A 14,040-nucleotide genomic window follows, 5' to 3' on the forward strand; every position below is an offset into this window, starting at 1 on the left:
CTAACCTCTGATTGCAGGACAGCCACTGTTTTTGCCAGAAGCACACCTTTAGGCAGAGGACCCCACGATATATACCTACAAAGCTGCCGCTAATGCATTATGATCACAGCCAGGAAGAGAGCTCCTTCCACAGTATTTTTCCTACCTAAGGGAAGCGACCGCAAAATGAAAGCAAGCAAGCCAGTGGATAGGTTTATCTAGAGCTGCAGCCCTGCATGGCTGTCCTGTTCCTAGCACCATGGAGCCGCGCTATCACCTCCAGCAGCAAACTGACGTATCAGCTAACCCAGAAGAGAATGTGCCTAGACTCAGCACCTGCATCACTTCCAAAGCAGCAGCGTATGCAGAAATGAGGAGATCAGCTGCCCAGAAGAGAGGAGACCTAGAGGGGCTTCCTGCCCCTGGAGCTCCACATGGCTGCTGCCCCCCAAACCCTCACCCTTCAACAGCAAGAGCTGCAGCTCATAGGAAAAGGTTGCCTCATTAGACACTCTTGGCCTCTGTCCCAGGGGCTTTCTGGGGAAGGTTTTTCCCAGGAATATTCTTCCTCACAGGAAATATTCAGCATCACTCATGCCTGTAAGAACTCCTCAGTTACTCAAAGCTCCACTTAAACCTCCCATGACACAATGACCCAGGCAAAGGCAATGCTTAGGAAGTACAAGGGATGCGTGCTTGTTACCTTAAGTTGTCCTGGACCCTAGCAGATGAGGACAACAATCCAAGATGCAAGACCAAGGCCAATAGCCAGGCTTTTTGGCAAAAGCTGAGGACAGAAAGCTGCCTCCTTTCCCCTTGGTACCCCACATCAGGTAAGTCTGCCCCACGTTGCTGGGGTCTCCTTCCACTGCCTCTCTGTGCTCCCATGCAGAATCATAGAACAGTTAGGGTTAGAAGGGATATTTAAGGTTAGCCCAGCTCAGAAGAATTATTCCACAATCCTTCATGTAAGGATTGTTACAAAATCCGGCTAGGTTAGCTACCAACCTTTTAAGCAATCTGGTGAGTGTGCCACTAAGGAAAGAGTCACACATAGCAATTCATTCCTCACACATTAATAGGCAGCTCTGGTTTCTCACTCCCTCACAGCCAAGAAAATCTCCTGCTACATCCAGCTGCCAGCGATGGCACCTTTTCCCCTCTTGGATATTTTTGTTTCGACACTGTCAGTGATTAGATCTAGTCGCAGCAAGCAGTTACAAACAGCATGGAGCAGCAGCAGTTTCCATGCCCTTACCTCCCCGATTTGCAAGGGAAGGGGGCTTGTAAACACAGTAACGAAGATCTGCCCCGAAAGGAAACACTGTGCACAGCACCACAGAAAACACCTTCAATGGCATTTTTTCCCCTCTGCAGCCGGACCTACGGTGAGCTAACTAAAACCGGATCCAGCTACTTCTAAAATTACTTACAGCCCGTATCCCTCGCTACAACTCGTAGCACCGCGCGGACCGAAGGATCACTTGAATTCAGATGAGAATAAGCACAAACGCGAGGAGAGGGAGGGGCTGGAAGCTCGGGGTACGTTTTTCGTCGGCATTATTTGCCTCATCCCCCTCTCCCCGGCCAGCGTTGACTCGTTTTTCCGTTGGCAAAGCCCCGCCGAGCGGCACCAGCGCCAGGACCAGGACCAGGACCGGGACCGGGACCGGGCGCTTCCCACCCCTGCCCGGGGAACGGAGCCAACCGAGGCTGACGGGGAGGGAGGGGGCGGGGGGTAGACGGCAAACAGCGTGGGCAGCCACGGCCATAACAACTACCGCTTACAACTTTGTATTTATGGGGTTATAACGATAACTAATAATAACCACAATGATAATAGTAATGATGATAATAACAACAACAATAGTAGGAATTAATGAAAGTTAACGTTTGTCAGGCAGAGAGCACCGCTCTCTCCAGACCGGCTGCCAGGTCTACCCCGGCCCGGGGCCGCCCCCCCACCCCAGCCACGCTGAAATCCCCGGGAGCCACGGGGCTGCCCTGGGCGCGGCGCTTCCCCTCCCGCAGCACCTGCGACCCCGGCCCCATCAGTCACTCGCTCACCGCGGCCCCGTCAGGCTCCTACCGCCGCCTGCCTTTGTTCCGCCGCGCCCGAGGCATTTAAGCGCCGTTCCCCCGCGCGGCGCTGCGCTGAAGCAGTGCGGGCGGCTGGCGGGGGCCGGGCCGGGGCAGCGGCGCTGGGGGAGGTGCCGCCGGCTGCCTGCGGCGGGTATGGGGCGGACCCCGCGCGGCCGCCCAACGACGGGCACCGGGAGGGGTGAGGTGGGAAACGGTACCGGTAAAGGACGAGTCACCCAGAGCAGGGCAGCGGCGCCGCGGCATCCTCATCCCCATCCATCCTCCTTCTCCGCCTTGTCCTGTCCCTACAGGCCCCTGTCCAAAGCCCCTCTCCAGGTTTCTTGTAGCCCCTTTAGGCACTGGGAGCTGCTCTAAGGTCTCCTCTTCAGGAGCCTTCTCTTCTCCAGGCTGAACCAGCCCAGCTCTCTCAGCCTGGCTCCAGAGCAGCTGCTCCAGCCCTTGCAGCATCTCTGTGGCCTCCTCTGGACTTGCTCCAACAGCTCCATGTCCCTCTTGTGTTGTTGCCCCAGAGCTGGATCAGGACTGCAGGAGGGGTCTCACCAGGGCACAGCACAGGGGGAGAATCCCCTCCCTTGACCTGCTGCTCGCTCTCTGGGGTTGCAGCACAGCACATGGGGCGGGGGGGGGGGGGGGGGGGGGCTCTGGGCTCAAGCGCACATTGAAGCCAGGTCATGGGGAGCTTCTTTGTCACCCAACACCCCCACGTCCTTCTTATCAAGGCTGCTCTCAATCCAGTCTCCCCCAGCCTGTGCTTGTGCTTGGGATTGCTCCAGCCCATGCGCAGGACCTTGCACTTGGCCTTGTTGAACTCCATGAATTTCGCATGGTCCCACCTCTTCAGCTTGTCAAGGTCCCTCTGAAGGGGACAAGCTACAGTCCCTCTATACCAGACTTCCCCCAAGTAAAGCTGCCCTCTGTCTCAATTCCTACGAGATGCAGGCAGCTTATCCCAGCGCATTATTACACTGCCAGTCCTGGCAGAACTCACTGGCCCAGGGCTCCCATGTGTGCCTGAAGGCTGTTCGCTGCACAGAAAGCAGGGACTGTGGCTGCTTTCTGGCTTAAACTGGTTTCAGTCTGTACCCACTTTGAGCCTCTTCTATTTCTCTGTCAAACAGACAAGCGCAAGCAGGGATCAGTGTGTGCAAATACATTTTGCCAAGTTGTGTACTAACTAGGCTCCAGGCAAACTAACATGGTTATTGTTAGCATAAAAGCTTGGAACAGGAGAGACTCTTGGCCACAAAAGCCAGAACAAGGGTCCTGCTTAAATCAGCACCATTCCCCATTGGGGGCTATTGGGGTTCAGGACATGATATGCCATACCTACCCTGGCTGCTGCACTTCACCGCCCAACTGGAAAGAGCCAGAAAGCTGTTTCTGGAGTGTATCTAGGTTTTTCCACCTTGAAAGGAGCCAGCCTCTGGTCTGAGGTCATATCCTACAAATCTGTGTCCAGACTCAGCATCTCACTGTGTGTTACTCCCACCTTGGCAGCAGATGATCCTCCCCTGCATGTGGACCTCTTCACTCCCAACAGAATAAGGTCTTCCCAAGGGCTTTCTGACATCAGAGAAGATGAAACATCTGCAAGGGCATAGAAAGTGTTTTGAAATAAACCCCCGTAAGAGAAATAACCCTCAGGGCTGTTGCAGAATGCAGGTTCACACTGCATTCCCCGTGTACCAGTCTGAGCCAGGCATCTGGGGGAGAACCAAAGGGTTCAGCTTTCAATGCAGCTTTCATGTGCAATGCAGCCGGCTGCTGGTGCCCTTCCCTGGCTGCAGAGGGGCTGGATGGGGTGCTTCTCTCATGCAGCTTGGTGCACTGGCCATCAGGGAGAATCAGGGAGGCAGTGCCTGCTTGCCCAAGGATGGCTAGGGCACAGGGCTCAGGTCCTGGCTGGGTTTCTGTATGACACCCTTTTGTGTCCCTTTGCTGAGAGCATGCTCTTGGAGCATGAGCACTGGAGCTAGGGTTTCACAGCAGGCACTTCCCTGCATAGGCAAAATGGTTTAGTACACTTCCCAGCATTTTAAAGCTGTTTACACCTTATGTATACACTGAATCTGATGGGAGATAAGTTCCCGTGGCTTTTCTGAGTAGGGACATGAGTGAGATGGGCAGCTGGCCAGCCCACATTTACCACTAATTGTGTTATGTTTAAGTGGATATTTGCTCAGGAAGGCCTTAGCCTGGGCTGAGATCCTTCACTGAGCATCTCCCCAGTCCTTAGACTGCGTGGAGGTAGGTACCTGCAAGGAGCTGGACAAAAGCCTCCCCCTGCTGGCGGCTCCAAGTTGCTAACACATAGGATTGCTTTCTGCCTCTCACACACGCACTTCCCTCCTGCAGAAGTCCCCTGCTCATGGTCCTCAGCTCCATCTCAGATTCCCCTTATGCTCAACCACTTGCAGGAAGGAGCATAACTTAAACGTTCACCTGCCTGGATGATACAGAAATCCCCAGCCACCCTCGCCTTCTGACACTGTTCATCCCTCCCTTCATGCTGTACAGATGCTTCAGACCATGACGGTGCCTGAAGAGACCACCCATGGTGGAGGGGAACCTTCCCCTAACTTTGGAAACTTACAAAATCTGCAGATAACCAAAAGCAATCTTAGCTGGAGCCCAGGAGCCTCCATGGGGTAAACCTCACCCACTTCGCTTGCCATGCCCTCAGGGAAGCAGGAGAGGAGACCACAGGCGGAGTGAGGGAGAGCATCCAAATTCCAGAGGGATGTGCTGAGCTGTGCTGGCTTTTTCAGGCTCATGACTCCTACCTTCTGGCGGTGCTTCTTTCTGGGAAAAAGCCGGCGTCAGCATCTTCATCCAAGTCATTGTTTCCTATGCTGAAGAAGAACAAGCAGTTACAGGGTAAGCACTGGGAGTCACAGTCACTCCTCTCCATTCGTCACTCCAAAGAGATGGGCAGCTTCAAAAGAGGAGCAGCATTAAAAAGAAGCCTTTTGTCCTAGCACGCTCTTCTCCTGCCCCAGACATGTCCCAAGCCAGTTCAGGGACTTCTGTAGCACACCCAGCACCAGTGGCTGTTGGTGCATGTCTCTGTGATACTAATTCTGACCAACAGTTGCCACCTCCTCTGTTGTCTAACACGACTGTAGTTGAACCACAGGGAAGCCACAGTGCTGGGCAGCCAGTAACATGAAAGTCCCACCACACTAGGCACATGCATGAATGCCTTCACCCTGTGCAATGTCTTCTCGCTTCAGCACAGTGCAACCAACTAATGAAAAATGACTGAAATTAAGACAACCCCCAAAAGCCATGTTGTGTATCCTTGCTGCCCAAACCGGCAGTCTTGACAGAGGTTTGTCTAACCTGGCCTGAAAAACATCTATTGATGGAGATATCCCAATCTGAATGTTCCCCAGGGGGTGCTTATCCTACAGTTGGAAAGTTTCTCTCAATGTATTTTCAAAGATATTAGTGTAGTTTTTTCCCTATCCCCACTGGAAGACCAATTTACTGCCTTACTCTGTGGTAGTCTTTTATATACTTACAGGCTTAACTAGGCTCTCTAGTCTTCCTTCCCCTGGATCAACCAAAGCCAGTTCACACAGTCTGCCCTTGTAGATCATATTTCCAAGTTCTATGGTCCTTCTCTTGCTGTCCATCTCTGGTTCCTCTCCAGTCAGGCTTTATCTTTTGATGCCTGTCCTGAAGCCTACCCTGCCCTTAGCAGAGGGAAAGGGCTGCATGGTACACACACACACACTTCTGTCCATATTCTCCATTTCATTTGGTCTTTTCACAGGAGGCTGCACTGACCAAGGCATTCATTTCACTTTTCATTCACATTTCATCTGCACTACTCACTGCACTGACCAAGGCTTTTCCAGTAAAACCAGTGCTCAGCCAGCCCCCTCCTTGGAGAGGGATGTTGGGCAGAACAAAGCACGATGCCACTCACCCCCTCTCGCCCTTCCAGGCGTGTTCCTGCTCCCGGCCCATTTAGGATCCTGGATTCTCATGCAGGCAGGATGAGTCTTGTTTTCCTAATTCCCGTGGGTGCACTCTGCAGGCAAAAGTGAAGAAAAACAAGAGTTAAGCCACGGTGTTTCATCCCTTGGCCAGCTCCAGACAGCCTCCTGCGGTTGAGCAAGTCTACCAGAGCCCATGATTCATTAGTATTTAGCTCTTCTCAGTGTTGGGACATTGCTACTCAATAAAAGTATGACACATTTAACTGGTAGAGAAATGGCAGACCCCAGGCAGCAACAGCAATGAGAAGGGAGGATGTATAATCTCTGCTGGCATCACACAGTGTATACACACACAGCAACAATTAGGCAGGTTCAATTGTCTCAGATCGCAGTTGCAGATGATGTTACAAATGCAAGTCCACACAAAACCCAAGCTGAAAAAGGCGGATCTATTTTTTTTATTGCTGGAAAATTCTGTGTCACTGAGTTACCACACATAGGAGAAAACAAAATCTCACTCAGAGCCAGGATTCTGCCTGCAAATGGGTTAGTACGAATCCCAGCAGCCTATGGGCCAGGTTTTCTTCTCCAATTTCTAGCTGCATAAGGACAGTCTGTGACAGTACAGCAGCCTGTGAACTTGCATCTTCCTTCCATTTGTAGAGCAGGCTGCACCAGGGCTGGGATGTAGCTCATGGGGAATGCACCTCTGCTTAGCTGCCTGCTGTGGGGAACTGTCCAGGTTCACTTCTGTGCATTGCAGGAGTCAAAGCATAAGGGAAAGGTATCAGTTTAAATACACAGAGTGCATTAAAGGCAGCGTTCACCCTTCACTCTGTCCAGACACCAAGTTTTACCAGGGTCTGGCAGGGTGCTGGATTTAGTGCCAGACCCAGCCTCTAATGAGCAAAGCCCAGCGTGGCAGGTCACAGGAGCTGAGCTCCTCTCATGTGTGTCTTTGGTCAGGCTGGCTGACCACATCAGCTCTTATCGCCATGCCCTGAGCACAGCACATCCCAGTTTATACTGGTTTAACCACTGGGCTGTGGTTATTATTTTCCAGCAATCCTGTAGGCACAGCAGTGGGATGGAGCAGAGTATGCACAGACACAGGTCACCCAGCCCTGCTCACTTCCCACCTCCTCCCAGATGGCACAGAAGAAGGTTGCTCTAAAGTCAGATCATGATGCACAGCAACATGCAGATGAGAAAATTCATACCACTCCCTTTGGTGCTACGTTCCAGCCAAGCTAAAAATAGCAACTGTCTGACTGCAGGTAGCATTTCCTTTGTTTTCTTCACACAGGAGAGAAGGTTCAAGTCTGAACAACTAATGCCTAGAATGATTCCTGTGATCAGCATCCTAACACAGTTATGTATGCTGCTAATGGCTTTGCCTCCTTGAAGGTATAAAATGGGGAAAATGGCACTGGGCATTGTTTGGGTAGGAAAGCAATTTGTATACTTTAAAGCTTAGCAGAAACAGATTGTCTGAATTACTTCTTTCCCCCCACTACTTCTTACTTTCCTGATTGTAGTTACAAAAAGAAAGGTAAGTAAGTTAGCCTTTTAGGAACTTATTTTGTGCAGAAAAGTATCATGCAGCTTACACAACTTTATCAGGACAACTTGAGGTCTCTGCTACTGCTACAGAACGCTACAGAACCTGCTGTCTCCCAAAACCCAGTTTGTAGACTGGTTCGGTTCAAAATGCAACAGAAATAGAATAGACTGCTTCAGTTGGAAAGGACCTACAGTGATCATTTAGCACAACTGCATGACCCCTCCAGGGCTGACCAAAACTTAAAGCATGTTATTAAAAGCATTGTCCAAATACATCTTAAATATTGACAGGCTTGGGGCATCAACCACCTCTCTAGGAAGCCTCTTCCAGTGTTTGATCACCCTCTTGGTAATGAAATGCGTCCTAATGAAATATCCTAATAGAAACATCTTTAAATTATCTCTTAAAAATCTAAAGCAAGAAACAGAGGATATGAATGATTTTTTTCTCCCCACCTCTTATTTTCTTGGATTGCAGACCTCAGTAGTCTAAGAGGTCAAGGATGGGCAAGAGGAGTTTCCTTGGACAAGAGCAGCATTCCCAGCCTTACAGGCAAAAGACACCGCCTTGCAGAGCTCTGTTTTATTTCTCATGGATGCTCACATTTTCAGGCTAGCAGGAAGAGTGCAGTTGCCTGCAAATGCTACTGGTCAGTATTCATTCCTTTAGGTATTCATCCCTTCCATCTGAAGATATCCTGCCTGCGGAAGAGCTGCTCTTCACTCTGCAGATAAGGGAGTGCAACTGTCACACCTGAGACAAAGCCATCAGCTTTCCCCAGTCAGACTTTGGTTGAAGCTCACCCCAAAACTTTGCTTTCATCACGTTAATCCAGGCTTTGCCAAACAATACAGTTATGTTTACAGTCACTCATGCTGCTCCCTGTTCCAGCAGACCACTGTTGGGCAACTGCTGCAGTAAGAGCTGCCTGCAATCTGCCTGTGCCCACCACTGCCTGCTTCCCTGCCCCAGCCAGGAGAGCAGCCATTAGTTGATTCTGTGCAAAATCAGCCCAAATCTGCTGACATGCATTGGACTAAGCAAAGAGCTTTCACAGACTCTGGTCTTCCTCTGTGTGAGGTTTCTTACTGCTTGTTGGGTTTCTTTGGAGGGGGAGAACAGGATTCCCCACGAAAGTGAACTGCACAGCCCTGCAGTAGTAACATGCCAAATGCTTTGCCCCTCCTCTCTGTGCTGTAAATTATCTCGGGTCAAAGATAAACCCACATGAGGGCACCGTGACCATGTCAGGAGTTCTGCAGGGTCATTTTTTAATTTTCCAGAGGAACATGCCAAGCCAGAAGCTTCTTTTACAGTTTTTAACTGTGTTCTCTTGTCCCTTGTGAAATGCAAACAAACCACATGGCTCAAAAATCAAATGAGCTTGGTCTGGGGCTGGCTGAGTCACCCTGTTTGATTGTCAGTCTATAGTAATTAGACTGTGTGCACTAAACCATTTAATTACAAGGCACTCCAGAGTCAGACCCCCGAGAAAAGGATCAGACACTTCAGCCCATCCTGTCAGCACCTGCCATTAGTGGTAGCATCACATTTCAATGAAAACCAGGAACTCCAACATGGACACGGCTCAATTTGAAGTGTTTTTCTAGATAGAAATAAAAAGAATACTTTCCCTAGGTTTGTTAGGAAAAAAATAGAAGCAAAACACCCAGCAAAAAACTCAGTTAACTGAAAAAATTAATTCACCAAAACATTTTGAAGTAGTTCTCATCAGGACATAAAACTCCTCCAAATAACATTCCTTCCAAATGCAAGGAAGTTGTACAAACCTTCTCCTATGGAGAAGATGGTCCAGCCCAGCCTAGAATTAGAATCGCAGAATGGTTATGGTTGGAAAGGACCTTAGGGTCATCCAGTTCCAAACCCTTGCCATGGGCAGGGACATCTCACACTAGACCAGGCCACTAAAGGCCCTATCCAACCTGGTCTTTAATAGTGGATCCAGTGTAGCTACGTCATGCTCTATCATCTGCTGTATGCATGAGCTGTACTCAACCCAGTAAAGCCCAAGAAACCTTTGAAGATACATTAAAACTGAGCACACACTGAACAGAGAAAGGTGGCCTCAGCAGAAATCACCTTTAAAGGTTCATCTGTACCATAGAATGGTTTTGTACTCACCATGCAATCACAGCGTATGCAGGCAATGCTTCAGGTTGGACCAGTGGTTTTGGCTCTGCTGCAACAAGGCTGAAATTAAAGGGTGCATTAGACAAGCTTTAAGAGAAGAAATCATTGCTTATGTTACTTTTCAGTGGACTCATGACAAGCCAACTGACTTTAAAACATCCAAATGTATGCCATTCCTGCCTGCTTCTACCAACTCTATGTTACCCTATGACTTCTTCTGTCTTTGAAAACAGAACAGTGCTTTGAATTTTGGAAAGTGTAAAATTTCTTTCTGAAGTAATCAGCTACATGATGCTGTGCTGGAAAGGGTATGGCTCCTCCACTGCTCCTAGCAGAGAGGCAGCAGGATAATTTAGCCATGTGTCATTCAGGTTAGAAACTCAAGTTTACTCCATCCTGGTTCTGGGGCATGCTATTCAGGGGATTTTTAAGATCAACAAATACAATTCTTTCATGTTCAGTCTCAATGCTGGTTTCCTGAAGAAGTGGAAGAAGAGGTTGTTGTAAGGATGCTGGAAATGCTGATTATAGAACATCCTGCACCCACGCTATGCATAACACATCAGCTGCGAAAGTACGGTAAGGAAGGCAACATATCCAACAGGACTCAACTATCTGGCATGCTGACTTTTCAATCTATGTCCAAAATAGCACTAAAAAGAGCTTACACAGTGCCTGCTTCAGCAGTGCCTCTGACAGGTTCTCTGCCTGTATGGTGCCAATTAAGGTGCAAGATAAATAATGACAGTGAATTTAGACAAGGCAGTAGCATCCCCAAGGCTGCTCTTGGCCCATTTCAACCTCAGGACAGCCCTGTTTCCATCTAAGTATGAGCATAATCACTGACACAACATTTCCATCAGTGACACAGGCCAGATCCCTCTCTAATGTGAAGCAGTGACTCTGCAGGCTGAGCATGTCATGGCCAGTTCAGGAGCTCAGCATCCTCCAGTCTCATCCTCTCCTCCCATTTTCCACAGTTGTACAGCTGATGCACAGGTACACATGCTTCAGGCCAAGTCCTCTCCTTCTGCTTGTGAGGCAGGGTGGCAACAGAGGCAGCACACCCTTCCTGAAGAACTTGTGTGGAAACAGCACCAAGGCAAGGGAAGGGATTGCACTGATCCTATGTCAGCCATCATTACCCATGCTTGTGATCCCTTTCAGGTCTGCATCCTGAGTTGGAGGCTGCCATTAGAAGGAAGATCTCTTGCTGGAAGATGGCTTGGGAGTTCAAAAAGAAGAGGGAGGAGAACAGTGCTGTGGATCCAAGTGCTGCAGGAGATGTGAGACAATGGAGCGCTCCCAGTACTGAGCAGACACATCCAATCCTCCCAGTACATCTGTATGAGCACAGGACGCCCAGGGAAGCGAGTTCCCCTCAAAAGGTCCTGCCATGACTACCTTTTGAATTAAAAGAGAGACAGAATACCTGCCCTTGCAGCCTGCCCAGCTCAGAGCATGGGGAACAACCCTCTCTTGTCCTGCATCCTCCGTCACCTTTATTTGCTTAGAAATCTCCCAGGGCAGAGGAGAATTAAAAATATGTGCTTCTGAACAGTTAACAAGAAAAAAGCTCAGACCAGGCCTCACTACACCAACCTGTAAGGGTATCCTTAAGGGTGTCCTTCCACCTGCAAAGCCTGCAGACCCACCACAGGAGTAGTGCATAACACGCATCCCTTGATGCCAGCACACTGAGGTGTGCTGGTCCTCTCTGCCCCTTGACACAGCAGCTGGTGCAGATGAGACTTTGTTCATGGTAACTGTCCTCTCCACCTCTTCTGAAGCTTTGTTCTTCCATCTGTTGTTGTACAGACACCAACTGCAACCCATAAACACCACAGGTCTAAATGGGAGTTATCCCTTGTACCCCTCAGCCCTCATCTCCTGCATCTTCTCTTTGCCAAAAGACAAAACTAGGATGTGACCCTAGAGTTGCTCACATAAGGGTATGAGAAGGGGAAACTGAACTGAGAAAAGATCTCAAGGAAATGAGGTTCACAAGGGAAGACGATCCCTGCATTACCTACAATAACACAGGAAGCAAAAGACTCGCCATTAGATAAGAACAGCAGATAACTGTTCATCTTCTCAATAGCCAACTGAGCTCTAAAAACAGGCTTAGCTTTTTACCACTTCCTGTTTTCACAGTGGCAGGCTGCACCCCCGTCTGTCCTCCAGCAGGAGAGATTCAGTCCCCGGTTTACTGCAGCCGCTGGTGAAGCCAAATGTCACCAAGGGGAAGATGCCTTCAGCATGCAGCAGAGGGTTGAACACCCTCCCCATGCCTGTCTGAAGGAGGGAGCTGGCCTCAACAGCACCCTCCTTGAAAGGACACTCAAGTTTTCTCAAGTCTTCTATGGATGTGTTGGCAAAAGGCGACGTGCACTTGGCCTTATTCCCTCATACATGCATATTTACTCACAGGAGCCCAGCGAAAGGGCTGGGGTTAGCAGAGATCCATATGTATGGATTTATAGAAGGGAGCTGTTGTTTGCAGCCCCATCTGCAAGAGGGTTGGACTGCCAACACCAGAAGGCTCCAGCTGAAAGGTGGTTTGGGTTTCAAGCAGCTGCTGTTATTTCAGTGGCAGCAACCTGAGAGAAACATTCAAATCTTTCTCTGTGCTATATTAACAACTCATGCTAATCCCATTGCAAAGTCCTTCTTGGTGACCATGATGTGGTACCAAAGGTGCCAAAGTGTCCAAACACAGAATATGGAAAGAGGTGGGAAAAGCAGAGGTGGCAAGTGCAGAATGTGGAAAAAAGCAGCTATAAATCCTAATCTGCCTCAGCCTCCCCAAAATACTTGTGGCAGCTGGAAAAGATTCAAGCAAAAACTTCAGCATTTCAAGGAGGCAGATGGAGCCTGAAAGGAGAGATGAATAAAAGCCATGGTTTTCATTTAATACGTCTAAATCAGAGGCAGTAGGTCTGTTCAAAAGCTAAGCAGGGAACGGCAAGCAGGTGCTCACAGTGTGCCACATGCATTTTAAAGGTATTGCACTCACAGCTTAAATTAAACTTTGAAAAACGCTGGGTTTCAGAGAAACAGAAGGGACAGGAAACCTGTGAAGAAGCTTTTATACGCAGCACAGAGACAGCCCAATTTAACATACTCTTCTGGAGGACAGGGGAAGCCTTCATTCGGGTTGTAATGGGCTCTGAAATTTAAAAGGGAGGAAGAGATAGCCAGAGTATGGCTCCTTGAATATAGATAACACAGCTGGAACGGGTCACAGAGCATGGGAATGAGGGGGGCTGCAAGGCTGGGTAGGGCAGCAGGGTGATATCGCAACAGACCAGCATGGAAACCACAGGAACATGCCAAGAGGACAGAAATAGCGGCCCTGAGGAAATGCTTCTTGTAAAATCCTCACCAAGCAAAAAAGGCAAGGAACGGTCAGAAGGACACACAGATGGTGGGAATAAGGACAGGCCAGGACAGAGCCTACCTGTGGGCAGAGCTGCTGTGGCTGCAGGGAGCAAGGCTGGTTTGCAGAAGCATGAGACTAAGTAAAGAGTTTTGCTGTGTATAAAAAAAAATATATCATTATACACATATTATAAACATAAATATATAAATACATATAAATAAATACATATATAAGAAATAAATCACAGGTACGTAGAGCACAGGGAAGAAGAGTCTGGTAGCCCTTGGTACGGGGAGGGATGGATGAGTGGAGGTCTTTCACCAACAGCAAAGGAGATTTCATTAATGAGATTTGCTCAGGGGATGGTTGCCTTCTTTGAGTGGGTCAGTGCTCTGAGCAATGCACAGCACGATTATGGCAAGGGAAGCAGAGAGAAAGAGATTGGCAAAGAAGAGATTCAGAGCAGCTCTGCAGAGAAGGACTTGGGGATGCTGGTCGATGAGAAAATGAACATGAGCCGGCTGCAGTGTGCGCTCGCAGCCCAGAAAGCCAACCGTATCCTGGGCTGCATCAAAAGGAGTGTGACCAGCAGGTCGAAGGAGGTGATCCTGCCCCTCTACTCTGCTCTTGTGAGACCTCACCTGGAGTATTGTGTGCAGTTCTGGTGTCCTCAGCATAAAAAGGACATGGAACTGCTGGAACAAGTCCAGAGGAGAGCCACGAGGATGATCAGGGGACTGGAGCACCTCCCGTATGAAGACAGGCTGAGGAAGTTGGGGCTGTTCAGCCTGGAGAAGAGAAGGCTGCGTGGGGACCTCATAGCAGCCTTCCAGTACCTGAAGGGGGCCTATAGGGATGCTGGGGAGGGACTCTTCATCAGGGACTGTAGTGACAGGACAAGGGGTAATGGGTTA

General features: G+C 49.4%; 1 protein-coding gene and 1 long non-coding RNA gene across 5 annotated transcripts in view; one reads left to right on the top strand and one right to left on the bottom strand.

Moving 5' to 3' along the window:
• ST6GAL1 (ST6 beta-galactoside alpha-2,6-sialyltransferase 1) overlaps positions 1-2,172 on the bottom strand; it is a 45,411-nt gene extending 43,239 nt beyond the window's left edge. The window contains exon 1 of one of the 3 annotated variants that reach the window (XM_065675461.1): positions 2,047-2,172. The gene's annotated coding sequence lies outside the window, so the exon portion shown is untranslated. Of the gene's footprint in view, positions 1-1,412; positions 1,645-2,046 lie in introns of those variants that run through there. The other 2 variants (XM_065675464.1, XM_065675465.1) reach the window with 2 other exon arrangements.
• On the top strand, positions 23-11,631 carry LOC136012331 (uncharacterized). 2 transcript variants are annotated; one of them, XR_010611677.1, is made up of 3 exons: positions 23-812; positions 1,357-1,521; positions 10,912-11,631. It is a non-coding gene; the product is annotated as an uncharacterized LOC136012331 (long non-coding RNA). The 2 variants fall into 2 exon arrangements; XR_010611678.1 differs by lacking the exon at positions 10,912-11,631 and adding an exon at positions 4,851-4,940.
• Positions 11,632-14,040: the final 2,409 nt, after the last annotated feature.

This window comes from Lathamus discolor, chromosome 3 (genome assembly GCF_037157495.1).
Source record: "Lathamus discolor isolate bLatDis1 chromosome 3, bLatDis1.hap1, whole genome shotgun sequence".
NCBI lineage: Eukaryota > Metazoa > Chordata > Aves > Psittaciformes > Psittacidae > Lathamus > Lathamus discolor.